A 22728-nucleotide genomic window follows, 5' to 3' on the forward strand; every position below is an offset into this window, starting at 1 on the left:
CTACTCATGGGTCCACCTTACTCCCTGGACTTGCAAGATAGGCCCCAGGGTGCCCCCTGGCCCTCCACCTAGAGGCCTTGTACCCCAGCAAGCTACCCAGGGGTCCACCTCTCTCCCTGGACTTGCACGATATTCCCCAGGGTGCCCTCTGGCCCTCCACCTAGGGGCCTCTAACCTTGGGAAGCTACCCAAGGGTCCACCTCTCTCCCTGGACTTGAAGTATAGGCCCCAGGGTACCCCCTGGCCCTCCACCTATGGGCCTCTTACCCCAGCAAGCTACCCATGGGTCCACCTCTCTCCCTAGACTTGCAGTAGAGGCCCCAGGGTGCCCCCTGGCCCTCTACCTAGAGGCCTCTGACCCCAGCAAGCTACCCAGGGGTCCACCTCTTTCCCTGGACTTTCAGTAGAGGCCCCAGGGTGCCCCCTGGCCCTCCACCTAGGGGCCTCTCACCCCAGCAAGCTACCCAGGGGTCCACCTCTCTCCCTGGACTTGCAGGATAGGCCCCAGGGTGCCCCCTGGCCCTCCACCTAGGGGCCTCTGACCCCAGCAAGCTACCCAGAGGTCCACCTCTCTCCCTGGACTTGCAGAATAGGCCCCAGGGTGCCCCCTGACCCTTCACCAAGGGGCCTCTGACCCCAGCAAGCTACACAAGGGTCCACAACTCTCCCTGGGATTGCAGTAAAGGCCCCAGGGTGCCCCCTTGACCTCCACCTAGGGGCCTCTGACCCTAGCAAGCTACCCAGGGGTCCACCTTTCTCCCTGGACTTGCAGTAGAGGCCCCAGGAAGCCCCCTGTCCCTCCGCCTAGGGGCCTCTGACCCCAGCAAACTACCCAGGGGTCCACCTCTCTCCCTGGACTTGCAGGAGAGGCCCCAGGGTGCCCCCTGGCCCTCCACTCAGGGGCCTCTTACCCCAGCTAGCTACCCATGGGTCCACCTCTCTCCCTAGACTTGCAGTAGAGGCCCCAGGGTGCCCCCTGCCCCTCCACCTATGGGCTTCAGACCCCAGCAAGCTACCCAGGGGTCCACCTCTCTCCCTGGACTTGCAGTAGAGGCCCCAGGGTGCCCCCTGGCCCTCCACCCAGGGGCCTCGTACCCCAGCAAGCTACTGAGGGGTCCACCTTACTCCCTGGACTTGCAAGATAGGCCCCAGGGTGCCCCCTGGCCCTCCACCTAGAGGCCTTGTACACCAGCAAGCTACCCAGGGGTCCACCTCTCTCCCTGGACTTGCACGATAGTCCCCAGGGTGCCCTCTGGCCATCCACCTAGGGGCCTCTGACCCCAGTAAGCTACCCATGGGTCCACCTCTCTCCCTGGACTTGCAGTATAGGCCCCAGGGTGCCCCCTGGCCATAGACCAAGGGGCTTCCGACCCCAGCAAGCTAACCAGGGGTCCAACTCTCTCCCTGGGCTTGCAATAGAGGCCCCAGGGTGCCCCCTGGCCCTCCAACTAGGGGCCTCGTACCCCAGCAAGCAACCCAGGGGTCCACCTCTCTCCTTGGACTTGCAGGATAGGCCCCAGGGTGCCCCCTGGCCCTCCATCTAGGGGCCTTTGACCTCAGGAAGCTACCCGGGGGTCCACCTCTCTCCCTGGACTTGCAGTCTAGGCCCCAGGGTACCCCTGTCCCTCCACCTAGTTGCCTCTTACCCCAGCAAGCTACCCAGGGGTCCTCCTCTGTCCCTGGACTTGCAGTAGAGGCCCCAGGGTGCCCCCTGGCCCTCCACCTATGGGCTTCAGACCCCAGCAAGCTACCCAGGGGTCCACATCTCTCCCTGGACTTGCAGTAGAGGCCCCAGGGTGCCCCTGGCCCTCCACCTTGGGGCCTCTGACCTTAAGAAGCTACCCAGGGGTCCACCTCTCTCCCTGGACTTGCAGTGTAGACCCTAGGGTGCCCCCTGGCCCTCCACATAGTTGCCTCTGACCCCAACAAGCTACCCAGGGGTCTACCTCTCTCCCTGGACTTGCAGTAGAGGCCCTAGGGTACCTCCTGACCCTCCACCTAGGGGACTCTGACCCCAGGAAGCTACCCAGGGGTCCACCTCTCTCCCTGGGCTTGCAGTAGAGGCCCCAGGGTGCCCCCTGGCCCTCCACCTAGGGGCCTCTGACCCCAGCAAGCTACACAAGGGTCCACAACTCTCCCTGGGATTGCAGGATAGGCCCCAGGGTACCCCTTGGCCCTCCACCTAGAGGCCGCTGACCCCAGCAAGCTACCCAAGGGTCCACCTCTCTCCCTGGACTTGAAGTAGAGGCCCCAAGGTGCCCCCTGGCCCTCCACCTAGGGGCCTCTGACCCCAGCAAGCTACCCAGAGGTCCACCTCTCTCCCTGGACTTGCAGAATAGGCCCCAGGGTGCCCCCTGACCCTCCACCAAGGGGCCTCGTACCCCAGCAAGCTACACAAGGGTCCACAACTCTCCCTGGGATTGCAGTAAAGGTCCCAGGGTGCCACCTTGACCTCCACCTAGGGGCCTCTGACCCTAGCAAACTACCCAGGGTTCCACCTTTCTCCCTGGACTTGCAGTAGAGGCCCCAGGAAGCCCCCTGTCCCTCCGCCTAGGGGCCTCTGACCCCAGCAAACTACCCAGGGGTCCACCTCTCTCCCTGGACTTGCAGTAGAGGCCCCAGGGTGCCCCTTGGCCCTCCACCTAGAGGCCTCTGACCCTAGCAAGCTACCCAGGGGTCAACCTCTCTCCCTGGACTTGCAGTAGAGGCCCCAGGGTGCCCCCTGGCCCTCCACCTAGGGGCCTCTGACCTTCGGAAGCTACCCAGGGGTCCACCTCTCTCCCTGGACATGCAGTGTAGACCCTAGGGTGCCCCCTGGCCCTCCACCTAGTTGCCTCTGACCCCAGCAAGCGACCCAGGGGTCCACCTCTCTCCCTGGACTTGCAGTAGAGGCCCTAGGGTACCTCCTGACCCTCCACCTAGGGGACTCTGACCCCAGGAAGCTACCCAGGGGTCCACCTCTCTCCCTGGGCTTGCAGTAGAGGCCCCAGGGTGCCCCCTGGCCCTCCACCTAGGGGACTCGTACCCCAGCAGGCTACCCAGGGGTCCACCTCTCTCCCTGGACTTGCAGGATAGGCCCCAGGGTGCCCCCTGGCCCTCCACCTAGGGGCCTCTGACCTTAGGAAGCTACCCAGGGGTCCACCTCTCTCCCTGGACTTGAAGTATAGGCCCCGGGGTACACCCTGGCCCTCCACCTATGGGCTTCAGACCCCAGCAAACTTCCCAGGGGTCCACCTCTCTCCCTGGACTTGCAGTAGAGGCCCCAGGGTGCCCCCTGGCCCTTCACCTAGAGGCCTCTGAACCCAGCAAGCTACCTAGGGGTCCACCTCTTTCCCTGGACTTGCAGTAGAGGCCCCAGGGTGCCCCCTGGCCCTCCACCTAGGGGCCTCTGACCCCAGCAAGCTACCCAGGGGTCCACCTCTCTCCCTGGACTTGCAGTAGAGGCCCCAGGGAGCCCCCTGGCCCTCCACCTAGGGGCCTCGTACCCCAGCAAGCTACCCAGGGGTCCACCTCTCTCCCTGGACTTTTAGGATAGGCCCCAGGGTGCCCCCTGGCCCTCCACCTAGGGGCCTCTGACCCAAGCAAGCTACCCAGAGGTCCACCTCTCTCCCTGGACTTGCAGAATAGGCCCCAGGGTGCCCCCTGACCCTCCACCAAGGGGCCTCTGACCCCAGCAAGCTACACAAGGGTCCACAACTCTCCCTGGGATTGCAGTAAAGGCCCCAGGGTGCCCCCTTGACCTCCAGCTAGGGGCCTCTGACCCTAGCAAGCTACCAAGGGGTCCACCTTTCTCCCTGGACTTGCAGTAGAGGCACCAGGAAGCCCCCTGTCCCTCCGCCTAGGGGCCACTGACCCCAGCAAACTACCCAGGGGTCCACCTCTCTCCCTGGACTTGCAGTAGAGGCCCCAAGGTGCCCCCTGGCCCTCCACCTAGGGGCCTCGTACCCCAGCAAGCTACCCAGGGGTCCACATCTCTCCCAGGGTGCCCCCTGGCCCTCCACCTTTGGGCTTCAGACCCCAGCAAGCTACCCAGGGGTCCACCTCTCCCCCTGGACTTGCAGTAGAGGCCCCAGGGTGCCCCCTGGCCCTCCACCTAGGGGCCTCTGACCCCAGCAAGCTACCCAGGGGTCCACCTCTCTCCCTGGACTTGCAGTAGAGGCCCCAGGGTGCCCCCTGGCCCTCCACCTAGGGGCCTCGTACCCCTGCAAGCTACCCAGGGGTCTACCTTACTCCCTGGACTTGCAAGATAGGCCCCAGGGTGCCCCCTGGCCCTCCACCTAGGGGCCTCTGACCCCAGCAAGCTACCCAGAGGTCCACCTCTCTCCCTGGACTTGCAGAATAGGCCCCAGGGTGCCCCCTGACCCTCCACCAAGGGGCCTCTGACCCCAGCAAGCTACACAAGGGTCCACAACTCTCCCTGGGTTTGCAGTAGAGGCCCCAGGGTGCCCCCTTGACCTCCACCTAGAGGCCTCTGACCCAAGCAAGCTACCAAGGGGTTCACCTTTCTCCCTGGACTTGCAGTAGAGCCCCCAGGAAGCCCCCTGTCCCTCCGCCTAGGGGCCTCTGACCCCAGCAAACTACCCAGGGGTCCACCTCTCTCCATGGACTTGCAGTAGAGTTCCCAGGGTGCCCCCTGGCCCTCCACTTAGGGGCCTCTTACCCCAGCTAGCTACCCATGGGTCCACCTCTCTCCCTAGACTTGCAGTTGAGGCCCATTGGTGCCCCCTGGCCCTCCACCTAGGGGTCTCTGACCCCAGCAAGCTACCAAGGGGTCCACCTTTCTCCCTGGCCTTGCAGTAGAGGCCCCAGGGTGCCCCCTGGCCCTCCACCTAGGGGCCTTTTACCCCAGCAAGCTACCTAGGGGTCCACCTCTCTCCCTGGACTTGCAGGATAGGCCCCAGGGTGCCCCCTGGCCCTCCACCTAGGGGCCTCTAACCCTAGGAAGCTACCCAAGGGTCCACATCTCTCCGTGGACTTGCAGGATAGGCCCCAGGGTACACCCTGGCCCTCCACCTAGGGGCCTTGTACCCCAGGAAGGTACCCAGGGGTCCACCTCTCTCCCTGGACTTGCAGTAGAGGCCACAGGCTGCCCCCTGGCCCTCCACCTAGGGGCCTCGTACCCCAGCAAGCTACCCAGGGGTCCACCTCTCTCCCTGGACTTGCAGGATAGGCCCCAGGGTGCGCTCTGGCCCTCCACCTAGGGGCCTCTGACCTCAGGAAGCTACCCAGGGGTCCACCTCTCTCCCTGGACTTGCAGTATAGGCCCCAGGGTACCCCCTGTCCCTCCACATAGTTGCCTCTGACACCAGCAAGCTACCCAGGGGTCCACCTCTCTCCCTGGACTTGCAGTAGAGGCCCCAGGAAGCCCCTGGCCCTCCACCTAGGTGCCTCTGACCCCAGTAAGCTACCCATGGGTCCACCTCTCTCACTGGACTTGCAGTATATGCCCCAGGGTGCCCCCTGGCCATAGACCAAGGGGCTTCTGACCCCAGCAAGCTAACCAGGGGTCCACCTCTCTTCCTGGGCTTGCAGTAGAGGCCCCAGGGTGCCCCCTGGCCCTCCAACTAGGGGCCTCGTACCCCAGCAAGCAACCCAGCGGTCCACCTCTCTCCTTGGACTTGCAGGATAGGCCCCAGGGTGCCCCCTGTCCCTCCACCTAGTTGCCTCTGACCCCAGCAAGCTACCCAGGGGTCCTCCTCTCTCCCTGGACTTGCAGTAGAGGCCCCAAGGTGCCCCCTGGCCCTCCACCTAGGGGCCTCGTACCCCAGCAAGCTACCCAGGGTTCCACATCTCTCCCTGGACTTGCAGGATAGGCCCCAGGGTGCCCCCTGGCTTCCACCTAGGGGCCTCAGACCTTAGGAAGCTACCCAGGGGTCCACCTCTCTCCCTGGACTTGCAGTGTAGACCCTAGGGTGCCCCCTGGCCCTCCACCTAGTTGCCTCTGACCCCAGCAAGCTACCCAGGGGTCCACCTCTCTCCCTGGACTTGCAGTAGAGGCCCTAGGGTACCTCCTGACCCTCCACCTAGGGGACTCTGACCCCAAGAAGCTACCCAGGGGTCCACCTCTCTCCCTGGACTTGCAGTAGAGGCCCCAGGGTGCCCCCTGGCCCTCCACCTAGGGGACTCGTACCTCAGCAAGCTACCCAGGGGTCCACGTCTCTCCCTGGACTTGCAGGATAGGCCCAAGGGTGCCCCCTTGGCCCTCCACCTAGGGGCCTCTGACCTTAGGAAGCTACCCAGGGGTCCACCTCTCTCACTGGACTTGCAGTAGAGGCCCCAGGGTGCCCCCTGGCCCTCCACCTAGGGGCCTCTGACCTTAGGAAGCTACCCAGGGTTCCACCTCTCTCCCTGGACTTATAATATAGGCCCCAGGGTACCCCCTGGCCCTCCACCTATGGGCTACAGACCCCAGCAAGCTACCCAGGGGTCCACCTCTCTCCCTGGACTTGCAGTATAGGCCCCAGGGTGCCCCTTGGCCCTCCACCTAGAGGCCTCTGACCCCAGCAAGCTACCCAGGGGTACACCTCTCTCCTTGGACTTGCAGTAGAGGCCCCAGGAAGCCCCCTGTCCCTCCGCCTAGGGGCCACTGACCCCAGCAAACTACCCAGGGGTCCACCTCTCTCCCTGGACTTGCAGTAGAGGCCCCAGGGTGCCCCCTTGCCCTCCACTTAGGGGCCTCTTACCCCAGCTAGCTACCCATGGGTCCACCTCTCTCCCTAGACTTGCAGTAGAGGCCCCAAGGTGCCCCCTGGCCTTCCACCTAGGGGTCTCTGACCCAAGCAAGCTACCAAGGGGTCCACCTCTCTCCCTGGCCTTGCAGTAGAGGCCCCAGGGTGCCCCCTGGCCCTCCACCTAGAGGCCTTGTACCCCAGCAAGCTACCCAGGGGTCCACCTCTCTCCCTGGACTTGCACGATAGTCCCCTGGGTGCCCTTTGGCCCTCCACCTAGGGGCCTCTAACCTTAGGAAGCTACCCAAGGGTCCACCTCTCTCCCTGGACTTGAAGTAGAGGCCCCAAGGTGCCCTCTGGCCCTCCACCTAGGGGTCTCTGACCCAAGCAAGCTACCAAGGGGTCCACCTCTCTCCCTGGCCTTGCAGTAGAGGCCCCAGGGTGCCCCCTGGCCCTCCACCTAGAGGCCTTGTACCCCAGCAAGCTACCCAGGGGTCCACCTCTCTCCCTGGACTTGCACGATAGTCCCCAGGGTGCCCTCTGGCCCTCCACCTAGGGTCCTCTAACCTTAGGAAGCTACCCAAGGGTCCACCTCTCTCCCTGGACTTGGAGTATAGGCCCCGGGGTACCCCCTGGCCCTCCACCTATGGGCTTCAGACCCCAGCAAGCTACCCAGGGGTCCACCTCTCTCCCTGGACTTGCAGTAGAGGCCCCAGGGTGCCCCCTGGCCCTCCACCTAGAGGCCTCTGACCCCAGCAAGCTACCTAGGGGTCCACCTCTTTCCCTGGACTTGCAGTAGAGGCCCCAGGGTGCCCCCTGGCCCTCCACCTAGGGGCCTCTGACCCTAGCAAGCTACCCAGGGGTCCACCTCTCTCCCTGGACTTGCAGTAGAGGCCCCAGGGTGCCCCCTGGCCCTCCACCTAGGGGCCTCGTACCCCAGCAAGCTACCCAGGGGTCCACCTCTCTCCCTGGACTTTTAGGATAGGCCCCAGGGTGCCCCCTGGCCCTCCACCTAAGGGCCTCTGACCCCAGCAAGCTACCCAGAGGTCCACCTCTCTCCCTGGACTTGCAGAATAGGCCCTTGGGTGCCCCCTGACCCTCCACCAAGGGGCCTCTGACCCTAGCAAGCTACACAGGGGTCCACATTTCTCCCTGGACTTGCAGTAGAGGCCCCAGGGTGCCCCCTGGCCCTCCACCTATGGGCTTCAGACCCCAGCAAGCTACCCATGGGTCCACCTCACTCCCTAGACTTGCAGAAGAGGCCCCAGGGTGCCCCCTGGCCCTCCACCTATGGGCTTCAGACCCCAGCAAGCTACCAAGGGGTCCACCTCTCTCCCTGGACTTGCAGTAGAGGCCCCAGGGTGCCCCCTGGCCCTCCACCTAGGGGCCTTGTACCCCAGCAAGCTACTCAGGGGTCCACCTTACTCCCTGGACTTGCAAGATAGGCCCCAGGGTGCCCCCTGGCCCTCCACCTAGAGGCCTTGTACCCCAGCAAGCTACCCAGGGGTCCACCTTTCTCCCTGGACTTGCACGATAGTCCCCAGGGTGCCCTCTGGCCCTCCACCTAGGGGCCTCTAACCTTAGGAAGCTACCCAAGGGTCCACCTCTCTCCCTGGACTTGCAGTAGAGGCCCCAGGGTGCCCCCTGGCCCTCCACCTAGGGGCCTCGTACCCCAGCAAGCTACCCAGGGGTCCAGCTCTCTCCCTGGACTTTTAGGATAGGCCCCAGGGTGCCCCCTGGCCCTCCACCTAGGGGCCTCTGACCCCAGCAAGCTACCCAGAGGTCCACCTCTCTCCCTGGACTTGCAGAATAGGCCCCAGGGTGCCCCCTGACCCTCCACCTAGGGGCCTCTGACCCCAGCAAACTACACAAGGGTCCACAACTCTCCCTGGGATTGCAGTAAAGGCCCCAGGGTGCCCCCTTGACCTCCACCTAGGGGCCTCTGACCCTAGCAAGCTACCCAGGGGTCCACCTTTCTCCCTGGACTTGCAGAAGAGGCCCCAGTGTGCCCCCTGGCCCTCCACCTAGGGGCCTCTCACCCCAGCAAGCTACCCAGGGGTCCACCTCTCTCCCTGGACTTGCAGTGGAGGCCCCAGGGTGCCCCCTGGCCCTCCACCTATGGGCCTCGTACCCAAGCAAGCTACCCAGGGGTCCACCTCTCTCCCTGAACTTGCAGGATAGGCCCCAGGGTGCCCCCTGGCCCTCCACCTAGGGGCCTCTGACCCCAGCAAGCTACCCAGAGGTCCACCTCTCTCCCTGGACTTGCAGAATAGGCCCCAGGGTGCCCCCTGACCCTCCACCAAGGGGCCTTTGACCTCAGGAAGCTACCCAGGGGTCCACCTCTCTCCCTGGACTTGCAGTATATGCCCCAGGATACCCCTTGTCCCTCCACCTAGTTGCCTCTGACACCAGCAAGCTACCCAGGGGTCCACCTCTCTCCCTGGACTTGCAGTAGAGGCCCCAGGAAGCCCCTGGCCCCCCACCTAGGGGCCTCTGACCCCAGTAAGCTACCCATGGGTCCACCTCTCTCACTGGACTTGCAGTATAGGCCCCAGGGTGCCCCCTGGCCATAGACCAAGGGGCTTCCGACCCCAGCAAGCTAACCAGGGGTCCACCTCTCTCCCTGGGCTTGCAGTAGAGGCCCCAGGGTGCCCCCTGGCCCTCCAACTATGGGCCTCGTACCCCAGCAAGCAACCCAGCGGTCCACCTCTCTCCTTGGACTTGCAGAATAGGCCCCAGGGTGCCCCCTGACCCTCCACCAAGGGGCCTCTGACCCCAGCAAGCTACACAAGGGTCCACAACTCTCCCTGGGTTTGCAGTAGAGGCCCCAGGGTGCCCCCTTGACCTCCACCTAGAGGCCTCTGACCCAAGCAAGCTACCAAGGGGTCCACCTTTCTCCCTGGACTTGCAGTAGAGCCCCCAGGAAGCCCCCTGTCCCTCCGCCTAGGGGCCTCTGACCCCAGCAAACTACCCAGGGGTCCACCTCTCTCCATGGACTTGCAGTAGAGTTCCCAGGGTGCCCCCTAGCCCTCCACTTAGGGGCCTCTTACCCCAGCTAGCTACCCATGGGTCCACCTCTCTCCCTAGACTTGCAGTTGAGGCCCATTGGTGCCCCCTGGCCCTCCACCTAGGGGTCTCTGACCCCAGCAAGCTACCAAGGGGTCCACCTTTCTCCCTGGCCTTGCAGTAGAGGCCCCAGGGTGCCCCCTGGCCCTCCACCTAGGGGCCTTGTACCCCAGCAAGCTACCTAGGGGTCCACCTCTCTCCCTGGACTTGCAGGATAGGCCCCAGGGTGCCCCCTGGCCCTCCACCTAGGGGCCTCTAACCCTAGGAAGCTACCCAAGGGTCCACATCTCTCCGTGGACTTGCAGGATAGGCCCCAGGGTACACCCTGGCCCTCCACCTAGGGGCCTTGTACCCCAGCAAGCTACCCAGGGGTCCACCTCTCACCCTGGACTTGCAGTAGAGGCCCTAGGGTACCTCCTGGCCCTCCACCTAGGGGACTCTGACCCCAGGAAGGTACCCAGGGGTCCACCTCTCTCCCTGGACTTGCAGTAGAGGCCACAGGCTGCCCCCTGGCCCTCCACCTAGGGGCCTCGTACCCCAGCAAGCTACCCAGGGGTCCACCTCTCTCCCTGGACTTGCAGGATAGGCCCCAGGGTGCGCTCTGGCCCTCCACCTAGGGGCCTCTGACCTCAGGAAGCTACCCAGGGGTCCACCTCTCTCCCTGGACTTGCAGTATAGGCCCCAGGGTACCCCCTGTCCCTCCACCTAGTTGCCTCTGACACCAGCAAGCTACCCAGGGGTCCACCTCTCTCCCTGGACTTGCAGTAGAGGCCCCAGGAAGCCCCTGGCCCTCCACCTAGGTGCCTCTGACCCCAGTAAGCTACCCATGGGTCCACCTCTCTCACTGGACTTGCAGTATATGCCCCAGGGTGCCCCCTGGCCATAGACCAAGGGGCTTCTGACCCCAGCAAGCTAACCAGGGGTCCACCTCTCTTCCTGGGCTTGCAGTAGAGGCCCCAGGGTGCCCCCTGGCCCTCCAACTAGGGGCCTCGTACCCCAGCAAGCAACCCAGCGGTCCACCTCTCTCCTTGGACTTGCAGGATAGGCCCCAGGGTGCCCCCTGGCCCTCCACCTAGGGGCCTTTGACCTCAGGAAGCTACCCAGGGGTCCACCTCTCTCCCTGGACTTGCAGTCTAGGCCCCAGGGTACCCCTGTCCCTCCACCTAGTTGCCTCTGACCCCAGCAAGCTACATAGGGGTCCTCCTCTCTCCCTGGACTTGCAGTAGAGGCCCCAAGGTGCCCCCTGGCCCTCCACCTAGGGGCCTCGTACCCCAGCAAGCTACCCAGGGGTCCACATCTCTCCCTGGACTTGCAGGATAGGCCCCAGGGTGCCCCCTGGCCCTCCACCTAGGGGCCTCAGACCTTAGGAAGCTACCCAGGGGTCCACCTCTCTCCCTGGACTTGCAGTATAGGCCCCAGGGTACCCCCTGGCCCTCCACCTAGGGGCCTCTGACCCCAGCAAGCTACCCAGGGGTCCACCTCTCTCCCTGGACTTGCAGTAGAGGCCCCAGGAAGCCCCCTGTCCCTCCGCCTTGGGGCCTCTGACCCCAGCAAACTACCCAGGGGTCCACCTCTCTCCCTGGACTTGCAGTAGAGGCCCCAGGGTGCCCCCTTGCCCTCCACTTAGGAGCCTCTTACCCCAGCTAGCTACCTATGGGTCCACCTCTCTACCTAGACTTGCAGGAGAGGCCCCAAGGTGCCCCCTGGCCCTCCACCTAGGGGTCTCTGACCCAAGCAAGCTACCAAGGGGTCCACCTCTCTCCCTGGACTTGCAGTAGAGGCCCCAGGGTGCCCCCTGGCCCTCCACCTAGAGGCCTTGTACCCCAGCAAGCTACCCAGGGGTCCACCTCTCTCCCTGGACTTGCACGATAGTCCCCAGGGTACCCCCTGGCCCTCCACCTATGGGCTTCAGACCCCAGCAAGCTACCCAGGGGTCCACCTTTCTCCCTGGACTTGCAGTAGAGGCCCCAGGAAGCCCCCTGTCCATCCGCCTAGGGGCCTCTGACCCCAGCAAACTACCCAGGGGTCCACCTCTCTCCCTGGACTTGCAGTAGAGGCCCCAGGGTGCCCCCTGGCCCTCCACTTAGGGGCCTGTTACCCCAGCTAGCTACCCATGGGTCCTCCTCTCTCCCTAGACTTGCAGTAGAGGCCCCAGGGTGCCCCCTGGCCCTCCACCTATGGGCTTCAGACCCCAGCAAGCTACCCAGGGGTCCACCTCTCTCCCTGGACTTGCAGTAGAGGCCCCAGGGTGCCCCCTGGCCCTCCACCTAGGGGCCTCGTACCCCAGCAAGCTACTCAGGGGTCCACCTTACTCCCTGGACTTGCAAGATAGGCCCCAGGGTGCCCCCTGGCCCTCCACCTAGAGGCCTTGTACCCCAGCAAGCTACCCAGGGGTCCACATCTCTCCCTGGACTTGCACGATAGTCCCCAGGGTGCCCTCTGGCCCTCCACCTAGGGGCCTCTAACCTTAGGAAGCTACCCAAGGGTCCACCTCTCTCCCTGGACTTGAAGTATAGGCCCCAGGGTACCCCCTGGCCCTCCACCTATGGGCTTCAGACCCCAGCAAGCTACTCAGGGGTCCACCTCTCTCCCTGGACTTGCAGTAGAGGCCCCAGGGTGCCCCCTGGCCCTCCACTTAGGGGCCTCTTACCCCAGCTAGCTACCCATGGGTCCACCTCTCTCCCTAGACTTGCAGTAGAGGCCCCAAGGTGCCCCCTGGCCCTCCACCTAGAGGCCTCTGACCCCAGCAAGCTACCCAGGGGTCCACCTCTTTCCCTGGTCTTGCAGTAGAGGCCCCAGGGTGCCCCTGGCCCTCCACCTATGGGCCTCTGACCCCAGCAAGCTACCCAGGGGTCCACCTCTCTCCCTGGACTTGCAGTAGAGGCCCCAGGGTGCCCCCTGGCCCTCCACCTATGGGCCTCGTACCCCAGCAAGCTACCCAGGGGTCCACCTCTCTCCCTTGACTTGCAGGATAGGCCCCAGGGTGCCCCCTGGTCCTCCACCTAGGGGCCTCTGACCCCAGCAAGCTACCCAGAGGTCCACCTCTCTCCCTGGACTTGCAGAATAGGCCCCAGGGTGCCCCCTGACCCTCCACCAAGGGGCCTCTGACCCCAGCTGGCTACACAAGGGTCCACAACTCTCCCTGGGATTGCAGTAAAGGTCCCAGGGTGCCCCCTTGACCTTCACCTAGGGGCCTCTGACCCTAGCAAGCTACCCAGGGGTCCACCTTTCTCCCTGGACTTGCAGTAGAGGCCCCAGGAAGCCCCCTGTCCCTCCGCCTAGGGGCCTCTGACCCCAGCAAACTACCCAGGGGTCCACCTCTCTCCCTGGACTTGCAGTAGAGGCCCCAGGGTGCCCCCTGGCCCTCCACTTAGGGGCCTCTTACCCCAGCTAGCTACCCATGGGTCCACCTCTCTCCCTAGACTTGCAGTAGAGGCCCCAGGGTGCCCCCTGGCCCTCCTCCTATGGGCTTCAGACCCCAGCAAGCTACCCAGGGGTCCACATCTCTCCCTGGACTTGCAGTAGAGGCCCCAGGGTGCCCCTGGCCCTCCACCTTGGGGCCTCTGACCTTAGGAAGCTACCCAGGGGTCCACCTCTCTCCCTGGACTTGCAGTGTAGACCCTAGGGTGCCCCCTGGCCCTCCACATAGTTGCCTCTGACCCCAACAAGCTACCCAGGGGTCTACCTCTCTCCCTGGACTTGCAGTAGAGGCCCTAGGGTACCTCCTGACCCTCCACCTAGGGGACTCTGACCCCAGGAAGCTACCCAGGGGTCCACCTCTCTCCCTGGGCTTGCAGTAGAGGCCCCAGGGTGCCCCCTGGCCCTCCACCTAGGGGCCTCTGACCCCAGCAAGCTACATAAGGGTCCACAACTCTACCTGGGATTGCAGGATAGGCCCCAGGGTACCCCTTGGCCCTCCACCTAGAGGCCGCTTACCCCAGCAAGCTACCCAAGGGTCCACCTCTCTCCCTGGACTTGAAGTAGAGGCCCCAAGGTGCCCCCTGGCCCTCCACCTAGGGGCCTCTGACCCCAGCAAGCTACCCAGAGGTCCACCTCTCTCCCTGGACTTGCAGAATAGGCCCCAGGGTGCCCCCTGACCCTCCATCAAGGGGCCTCTGACCCCAGCAAGCTACACAAGGGTCCACAACTCTCCCTGGGATTGCAGTAAAGGTCCCAGGGTGCCCCCTTGACCTCCACCTAGGGGCCTCTGACCCTAGCAAACTACACAGGGTTCCACCTTTCTCCCTGGACTTGCAGTAGAGGCCCCAGGAAGCCCCCTGTCCCTCCGCCTAGGGGCCTCTGACCCCAGCAAACTACCCAGGGGTCCACCTATCTCCCTGGACTTGCAGTAGAGGCCCCAGGGTGCCCCTTGGCCCTCCACCTAGAGGCCTCTGACCCTAGCAAGCTACCCAGGGGTCCACCTCTCTCCCTGGACTTGCAGTAGAGGCCCCAGGGTGCCCCCTGGCCTTCCACCTAGGGGCCTCTGACCTTAGGAAGCTACCCAGGGGTCCACCTCTCTCCCTGGACATGCAGTGTAGACCCTAGGGTGCCCCCTGGCCCTCCACCTAGTTGCCTCTGACCCTAGCAAGCGACCCAGGGGTCCACCTCTCTCCCTGGACTTGCAGTAGAGGCCCTAGGGTACCTCCTGACCCTCCACCTAGGGGACTCTGACCCCAGGAAGCTACCCAGGGGTCCACCTCTCTCCCTGGGCTTGCAGTAGAGGCCCCAGGGTGCCCCCTGGCCCTCCACCTAGGGGACTCGTACCCCAGCAAGCTACCCAGGGGTCCACCTCTCTCCCTGGACTTGCAGGATAGGCCCCAGGGTGCCCCCTGGCCCTCCACCTAGGGGCCTCTGACCTTAGGAAGCTACCCAGGGGTCCACCTCTCTCCCTGGACTTGATGTATAGGCCCCGGGGTACCCCCTGGCCCTCCACCTATGGGCTTCAGACCCCAGCAAACTTCCCAGGGGTCCACCTCTCTCCCTGGACTTGCAGTAGTGGCCCCAGGGTGCCCCCTGGCCCTTCACCTAGAGGCCTCTGAACCCAGCAAGCTACCTAGGGGTCCACCTCTTTCCCTGGACTTGCAGTAGAGGCCCCAGGGTGCCCCCTGGCCCTCCACCTAGGGGCCTCTGACCCCAGCAAGCTACCCAGGGGTCCACCTCTCTCCCTGGACTTGCAGTAGAGGCCCCAGGGAGCCCCCTGGCCCTCCACCTAGGGACCTCTGACCCCAGCAAGCTACCCAGAGGTCCACCTCTCTCCCTGGACTTGCAGAATAGGCCCCAGGGTGCCCCCTGACCCTCCACCAAGGGGCCTCTGACCCCAGCAAGCTACACAAGGGTCCACAACTCTCCCTGGGATTGCAGTAAAGGCCCCAGGGTGCCCCCTTGACCTCCAACTAGGGGCCTCTGACCCTAGCAAGCTACCAAGGGGTCCACCTTTCTCCCTGGACTTGCAGTAGAGGCCCCAGGAAGCCCCCTGTCCCTCCGCCTAGGGGCCACTGACCCCAGCAAACTACCCAGGGGTCCACCTCTCTCCCTGGACTTGCAGTAGAGGCCCCAAGGTGCCCCCTGGCCCTCCACCTAGGGGCCTCGTACCCCAGCAAGCTACCCAGGGGTCCACATCTCTCCCTGGACTTGCAGGATAGGCCCCAGGGTGCCCCCTGGCCCTCCACCTAGAGGCCTCTGACCCCAGCAAGCTACCCATGGGTCCACCTCTCTCCCTAGACTTGCAGTAGAGGCCCCAGGGTGCCCCCTGGCCCTCCACCTTTGGGCTTCAGACCCCAGCAATCTACCCAGGGGTCCACCTCTCCCCCTGGACTTGCAGTAGAGGCCCCAGGGTGCCCCCTGGCCCTCCACCTAGGGGCCTCTGACCCCAGCAAGCTACCCAGGGGTTCACCTCTCTCCCTGGACTTGCAGTAGAGGCCCCAGGGTGCCCCCTGGCCCTCCACCTAGGGGCCTCGTACCCCTGCAAGCTACCCAGGGGTCTACCTTACTCCCTGGACTTGCAAGATAGGCCCCAGGGTGCCCCCTGGCCCTCCACCTAGGGGCCTCTGACCCCAGCAAGCTACCCAGAGGTCCACCTCTCTCCCTGGACTTGCAGAATAGGCCCCAGGGTGCCCCCTGACCCTCCACCAAGGGGCCTCTGACCCCAGCAAGCTACACAAGGGTCCACAACTCTCCCTGGGTTTGCAGTAGAGGCCCCAGGGTGCCCCCTTGACCTCCACCTAGAGGCCTCTGACCCAAGCAAGCTACCAAGGGGTCCACCTTTCTCCCTGGACTTGCAGTAGAGCCCCCAGGAAGCCCCCTGTCCCTCCGCCTAGGGGCCTCTGACCCCAGCAAACTACCCAGGGGTCCACCTCTCTCCATGGACTTGCAGTAGAGTTCCCAGGGTGCCCCCTGGCCCTCCACTTAGGGGCCTCTTACCCCAGCTAGCTACCCATGGGTCCACCTCTCTCCCTAGACTTGCAGTTGAGGCCCATTGGTGCCCCCTGGCCCTCCACCTAGGGGTCTCTGACCCCAGCAAGCTACCAAGGGGTCCACCTTTCTCCCTGGCCTTGCAGTAGAGGCCCCAGGGTGCCCCCTGGCCCTCCACCTAGGGGCCTTGTACCCCAGCAAGCTACCTAGGGGTCCACCTCTCTCCATGGACTTGCAGGATAGGCCCCAGGGTGCCCCCTGGCCCTCCACCTAGGGGCCTCTAACCCTAGGAAGCTACCCAAGGGTCCACATCTCTCCGTGGACTTGCAGGATAGGCCCCAGGGTACACCCTGGCCCTCCACCTAGGGGCCTTGTACCCCAGCAAGCTACCCAGGGGTCCACCTCTCTCCCTGGACTTGCAGTAGAGGCCCTAGGGTACCTCCTGGCCCTCCACCTAGGGGACTCTGACCCCAGGAAGGTACCCAGGGGTCCACCTCTCTCCCTGGACTTGCAGTAGAGGCCACAGGCTGCCCCCTGGCCCTCCACCTAGGGGCCTCGTACCCCAGCAAGCTACCCAGGGGTCCACCTCTCTCCCTGGACTTGCAGGATAGGCCCCAGGGTGCGCTCTGGCCCTCCACCTAGGGGCCTCTGACCTCAGGAAGCTACCCAGGGGTCCACCTCTCTCCCTGGACTTGCAGTATAGGCCCCAGGGTACCCCTTGTCCCTCCACCTAGTTGCCTCTGACACCAGCAAGCTACCCAGGGGTCCACCTCTCTCCCTGGACTTGCAGTAGAGGCCCCAGGAAGCCCCTGGCCCTCCACCTAGGTGCCTCTGACCCCAGTAAGCTACCCATGGGTCCACCTCTCTCACTGGACTTGCAGTATATGCCCCAGGGTGCCCCCTGGCCATAGACCAAGGGGCTTCTGACCCCAGCAAGCTAACCAGGGGTCCACCTCTCTTCCTGGGCTTGCAGTAGAGGCTCCAGGGTGCCCCCTGGCCCTCCAACTAGGGGCCTCGTACCCCAGCAAGCAACCCAGCGGTCCACCTCTCTCCTTGGACTTGCAGGATATTCCCCAGGGTGCCCCCTGGCCCTCCACCTAGGGGCCTTTGACCTCAGGAAGCTACCCAGGGGTCCACCTCTCTCCCTGGACTTGCAGTCTAGGCCCCAGGGTACCCCTGTCCCTCCACCTAGTTGCCTCTGACCCCAGCAAGCTACCCAGGGGTCCTCCTCTCTCCCTGGACTTGCAGTAGAGGCCCCAAGGTGCCCCCTGGCCCTCCACCTAGGGGCCTCGTACCCCAGCAAGCTACCCAGGGGTCCACATCTCTCCCTGGACTTGCAGGATAGGCCCCAGGGTGCCCCCTGGCCCTCCACCTAGGGGCCTCAGACCTTAGGAAGCTACCCAGGGGTCCACCTCTCTCCCTGGACTTGCAGTGTAGACCCTAGGGTTCCCCCTGGCCCTCCACCTAGTTGCCTCTGACCCCAGCAAGCTACCCAGGGGTCCACCTCTCTCCCTGGACTTGCAGTAGAGGCCCTAGGGTACCTCCTGACCCTCCACCTAGGGGACTCTGACCCCAAGAAGCTACCCAGGGGTCCACCTCTCTCCCTGGACTTGCAGTAGAGGCCCCAGGGTGCCCCCTGGCCCTCCACCTAGGGGACTCGTACCCCAGCAAGCTACCCAGGGGTCCACGTCTCTCCCTGGACTTGCAGGATAGGCCCTAGGGTGCCCCCTTGGCCCTCCACCTAGGGGCCTTTGACCTTAGGAAGCTACCCAGGGGTCCACCTCTCTCACTGGACTTGTAATATAGGCCCCAGGGTACCCCCTGGCCCTCCACCTATGGGCTACAGACCCCAGCAAGCTACCCAGGGGTCCACCTCTCTCCCTGGACTTGCAGTATAGGCCCCAGGGTGCCCCTTGGCCCTCCACCTAGAGGCCTCTGACCCCAGCAAGCTACCCAGGGGTCCACCTCTCTCCCTGGACTTGCAGTAGAGGCCCCAGGAAGCCCCCTGTCCCTCCGCCTAGGGGCCACTGACCCCAGCAAACTACCCAGGGGTCCACCTCTCTCCCTGGACTTGCAGTAGAGGCCCCAGGGTGCCCCCTTGCCCTCCACTTAGGGGCCTCTTACCCCAGCTAGCTACCCATGGGTCCACCTTTCTCCCTAGACTTGCAGTAGAGGCCCCAAGGTGCCCCCTGGCCTTCCACCTAGGGGTCTCTGACCCAAGCAAGCTACCAAGGGGTCCACCTCTCTCCCTGGCCTTGCAGTAGAGGCCCCAGGGTGCCCCCTGGCCCTCCACCTAGAGACCTTGTACCCCAGCAAGCTACCCAGGGGTCCACCTCTCTCCCTGGACTTGCACGATAGTCCCCTGGGTGCCCTCTGGCCCTCCACCTAGGGGCCTCTAACCTTATTAAGCTACCCAAGGGTCCACCTCTCTCCCTGGACTTGAAGTAGAGGCCCCAAGGTGCCCCCTGGCCCTCCACCTTGGGGTCTCTGACCCAAGCAAGCTACCAAGGGGTCCACCTCTCTCCCTGGCCTTGCAGTAGAGGCCCCAGGGTGCCCCCTGGCCCTCCACCTAGAGGCCTTGTACCCCAGCAAGCTACCCAGGGGTCCACCTCTCTCCCTGGACTTGCACGATAGTCCCCAGGGTGCCCTCTGGCCCTCCACCTAGGGGCCTCTAACCTTAGGAAGCTACCCAAGGGTCCACCTCTCTCCCTGGACTTGGAGTATAGGCCCCGGGGTACCCCCTGGCCCTCCACCTATGGGCTTCAGACCCCAGCAAGCTACCCAGGGGTCCACCTCTCTCCCTGGACTTGCAGTAGAGGCCCCAGGGTGCCCCCTGGCCCTCCACCTAGAGGCCTCTGACCCCAGCAAGCTACCTAGGGGTCCACCTCTTTCCCTGGACTTGCAGTAGAGGCCCCAGGGTGCCCCCTGGCCCTCCACCTAGGGGCCTCTGACCCTAGCAAGCTACCCAGGGGTCCACCTCTCTCCCTGGACTTGCAGTAGAGGCCCCAGGGTGCCCCCTGTCCCTCCACCTAGGGGCCTCGTACCCCAGCAAGCTACCCAGGGGTCCACCTCTCTCCCTGGACTTTTAGGATAGGCCCCAGGGTGCCCCCTGGCCCTCCACCTAGGGGCCTCTGACCCCAGCAAGCTACACAGAGGTCCACCTCTCTCCCTGGACTTGCAGAATAGGCCCTTGGGTGCCCCCTGACCCTCCACCAAGGGGCCTCTGACCCCAGCAAACTACACAAGGATCCACAACCTTCCCTGGGATTGCAGTAAAGGCCCCAGGGTGCCCCCTTGACCTCCACCTAGGGGCCTCTGACCCTAGCAAGCTACCCAGGGGTCCACCTTTCTCCCTGGACTTGCAGTAGAGGCCCCAGGGTGCCCCCTGGCCCTCCACTTAGGGGCCTCTTACCCCAGCTAGCTACCCATGGGTCCACCTCTCTCCCTAGACTTGCAGTAGAGGCCCCAGGGTGCCCCCTGGCCCTCCACCTATGGGCTTCAGACCCCAGCAAGCTACCAAGGGGTCCACCTCTCTCCCTGGACTTGCAGTAGAGGCCCCAGGGTGCCCCCTGGCCCTCCACCTAGGGGCCTTGTACCCCAGCAAGCTACTCAGGGGTCCACCTTACTCCCTGGACTTGCAAGATAGGCCCCAGGGTGCCCCCTGGCCCTCCACCTAGAGGCCTTGTACCCCAGCAAGCTACCCAGGGGTCCACCTTTCTCCCTGGACTTGCACGATAGTCCCCAGGGTGCCCTCTGGCCCTCCACCTAGGGGCCTCTAACCTTAGGAAGCTACCCAAGGGTCCACCTCTCTCCCTGGACTTGCAGTAGAGGCCCCAGGGTGCCCCCTGGCCCTCCACCTAGGGGCCTTGTACCCCAGCAAGCTACTCAGGGGTCCACCTTACTCCCTGGACTTGCAAGATAGGCCCCAGGGTGCCCCCTGGCCCTCCACCTAGAGGCCTTGTACCCCAGCAAGCTACCCAGGGGTCCACCTTTCTCCCTGGACTTGCACGATAGTCCCCAGGGTGCCCTCTGGCCCTCCACCTAGGGGCCTCTAACCTTAGGAAGCTACCCAAGGGTCCACCTCTCTCCCTGGACTTGCAGGATAGGCCCCAGGGTGCCCCCTGGCCCTCCACCTAGGGGCCTTTGACCTCAGGAAGCTACCCAGGGGTCCACCTCTCTCCCTGGACTTGCAGTCTAGGCCCCAGGGTACCCCTGTCCCTCCACCTAGGGGCCTCTGACCCCAGCAAGCTACCCAGGGGTCCTCCTCTCTCACTGGACTTGCAGTAGAGGCCCCAAGGTGCCCCCTGGCCCTCCACCTAGGGGCCTCGTACCCCAGCAAGCTACCCAGGGGTCCACATCTCTCCCTGGACTTGCAGGATAGGCCCCAGGGTGCCCCCTGGCCCTCCACCTAGGGGCCTCAGACCTTAGGAAGCTACCCAGGGGTCCACCTCTCTCCCTGGACTTGCAGTGTAGACCCTAGGGTGCCCCCTGGCCCTCCACCTAGATGCCTCTGACCCCAGCAAGCTACCCAGGGGTCCACCTCTCTCCCTGGACTTGCAGTAGAGGCCCTAGGGTACCTCCTGACCCTCCACCTAGGGGACTCTGACCCCAAGAAGCTACCCAGGGGTCCACCTCTCTCCCTGGACTTGCAGTAGAGGCCCCAGGGTGCCCCCTGGCCCTCCACCTAGGGGACTCGTACCCCAGCAAGCTACCCAGGGGTCCACGTCTCTCTCTGGACTTGCAGGATAGGCCCCAGGGTGCCCCCTTGGCCCTCCACCTAGGGGCCTCTGACCTTAGGAAGCTACCCAGGGGTCCACCTCTCTCACTGGACTTGCAGTAGAGGCCCCAGGGTGCCCCCTGGCCCTCCACCTAGGGGCCTCGTGCCCCAGCAAGCTACCCATGGGTCCACCTCTCTCCCTGGACTTGCAGGATAAGCCCCAGGGTGCCCCCTGGCCCTCCACCTAGGGGCCTCTGACCGTAGGAAGCTACCCAGGGGTCCACCTCTCTCCCTGGACTTGCAATATAGGCCCCAGGGTACCCCCTGGCCCTCCACCTATGGGCTACAGACCCCAGCAAGCTACCCAGGGGTCCACCTCTCTCCCTGGACTTGCAGTATAGGCCCCAGGGTGCCCCTTGGCCCTCCACCTAGAGGCCTCTGACCCCAGCAAGCTACCCAGGAGTCCACCTCTCTCCCTGGACTTGCAGTAGAGGCCCCAGGAAGCCCCCTGTCCCTCCGCCTAGGGTCCACTGACCCCAGCAAACTACCCAGGGGTCCACCTCTCTCCCTGGACTTGCAGTAGAGGCCCCAGGGTGCCCCCTTGCCCTCCACTTAGGGGCCTCTTACCCCAGCCAGCTACCCATGGGTCCACCTCTTTCCCTAGACTTGCAGTAGAGGCCCCAAGGTGCCCCCTGGCCCTCCACCTAGGGGTCTCTGACCCAAGCAAGCTACCAAGGGGTCCACCTCTCTCCCTGGACTTGCACGATAGTCCCCTGGGTGCCCTCTGGCCCTCCACCTAGGGGCCTCTAACCTTAGGAAGCTACCCAAGGGTCCACCTCTCTCCCTGGACTTGAAGTAGAGGCCCCAAGGTGCCCCCTGGCCCTCCACCTAGGGGTCTCTGACCCAAGCAAGCTACCAAGGGGTCCACCTCTCTCCCTGGCCTTGCAGTAGAGGCCCCAGGGTGCCCCCTGGCCCTCCACCTAGAGGCCTTGTACCCCAGCAAGCTACCCAGGGGTCCACCTCTCTCCCTGGACTTGCACGATAGTCCCCAGGGTGCCCTCTGGCCCTCCACCTAGGGGCCTCTAACCTTAGGAAGCTACCCAAGGGTCCACCTCTCTCCCTGGACTTGGAGTATAGGCCCCGGGGTACCCCCTGGCCCTCCACCTATGGGCTTCAGACCCCAGCAAGCTACCCAGGGGTCCACCTCTCTCCCTGGACTTGCAGTAGAGGCACCAGGGTGCCCCCTGGCCCTCCACCTAGAGGCCTCTGACCCCAGCAAGCTACCTAGGGGTCCACCTCTTTCCCTGGAATTGCAGTAGAGGCCCCAGGGTGCCCCCTGGCCCTCCACCTAGGGGCCTCTGACCCTAGCAAGCTACCCAGGGGTCCACCTCTCTCCCTGGACTTGCAGTAGAGGCCCCAGGGTGCCCCCTGGCCCTCCAGCTAGGGGCCTCGTACCCCAGCAAGCTACCTAGGGGTCCACCTCTCTCCCTGGACTTTTAGGATAGGCCCCAGGGTGCCCCCTGGCCCTCCACCTAGGGGCCTCTGACCCCAGCAAGCTACCCAGAGGTCCACCTCTCTCCCTGGACTTGCAGAATAGGCCCCAGGGTGCCCCCTGACCCTCCACCAAGGGGCCTCTGACCCCAGCAAACTACACAAGGGTCCACAACTCTCCCTGGGATTGCAGTAAAGGCCCCAGGGTGCCCCCTTGACCTCCACCTAGGGGCCTCTGACCCTAGCAAGCTACCCAGGGGTCCACCGTTCTCCCTGGACTTGCAGTAGAGGCCTCAGGGTGCCCCCTGGCCCTCCACTTAGGGGCCTCTTACCCCAGCTAGCTACCCATGGGTCCACCTCTCTCCCTAGACTTGC

This window comes from Danio rerio, chromosome 5 (assembly GCF_052040795.2).
Source record: "Danio rerio strain M-AB ecotype USA chromosome 5, GRCz13ab, whole genome shotgun sequence".
Taxonomy (NCBI): domain Eukaryota; kingdom Metazoa; phylum Chordata; class Actinopteri; order Cypriniformes; family Danionidae; genus Danio; species Danio rerio.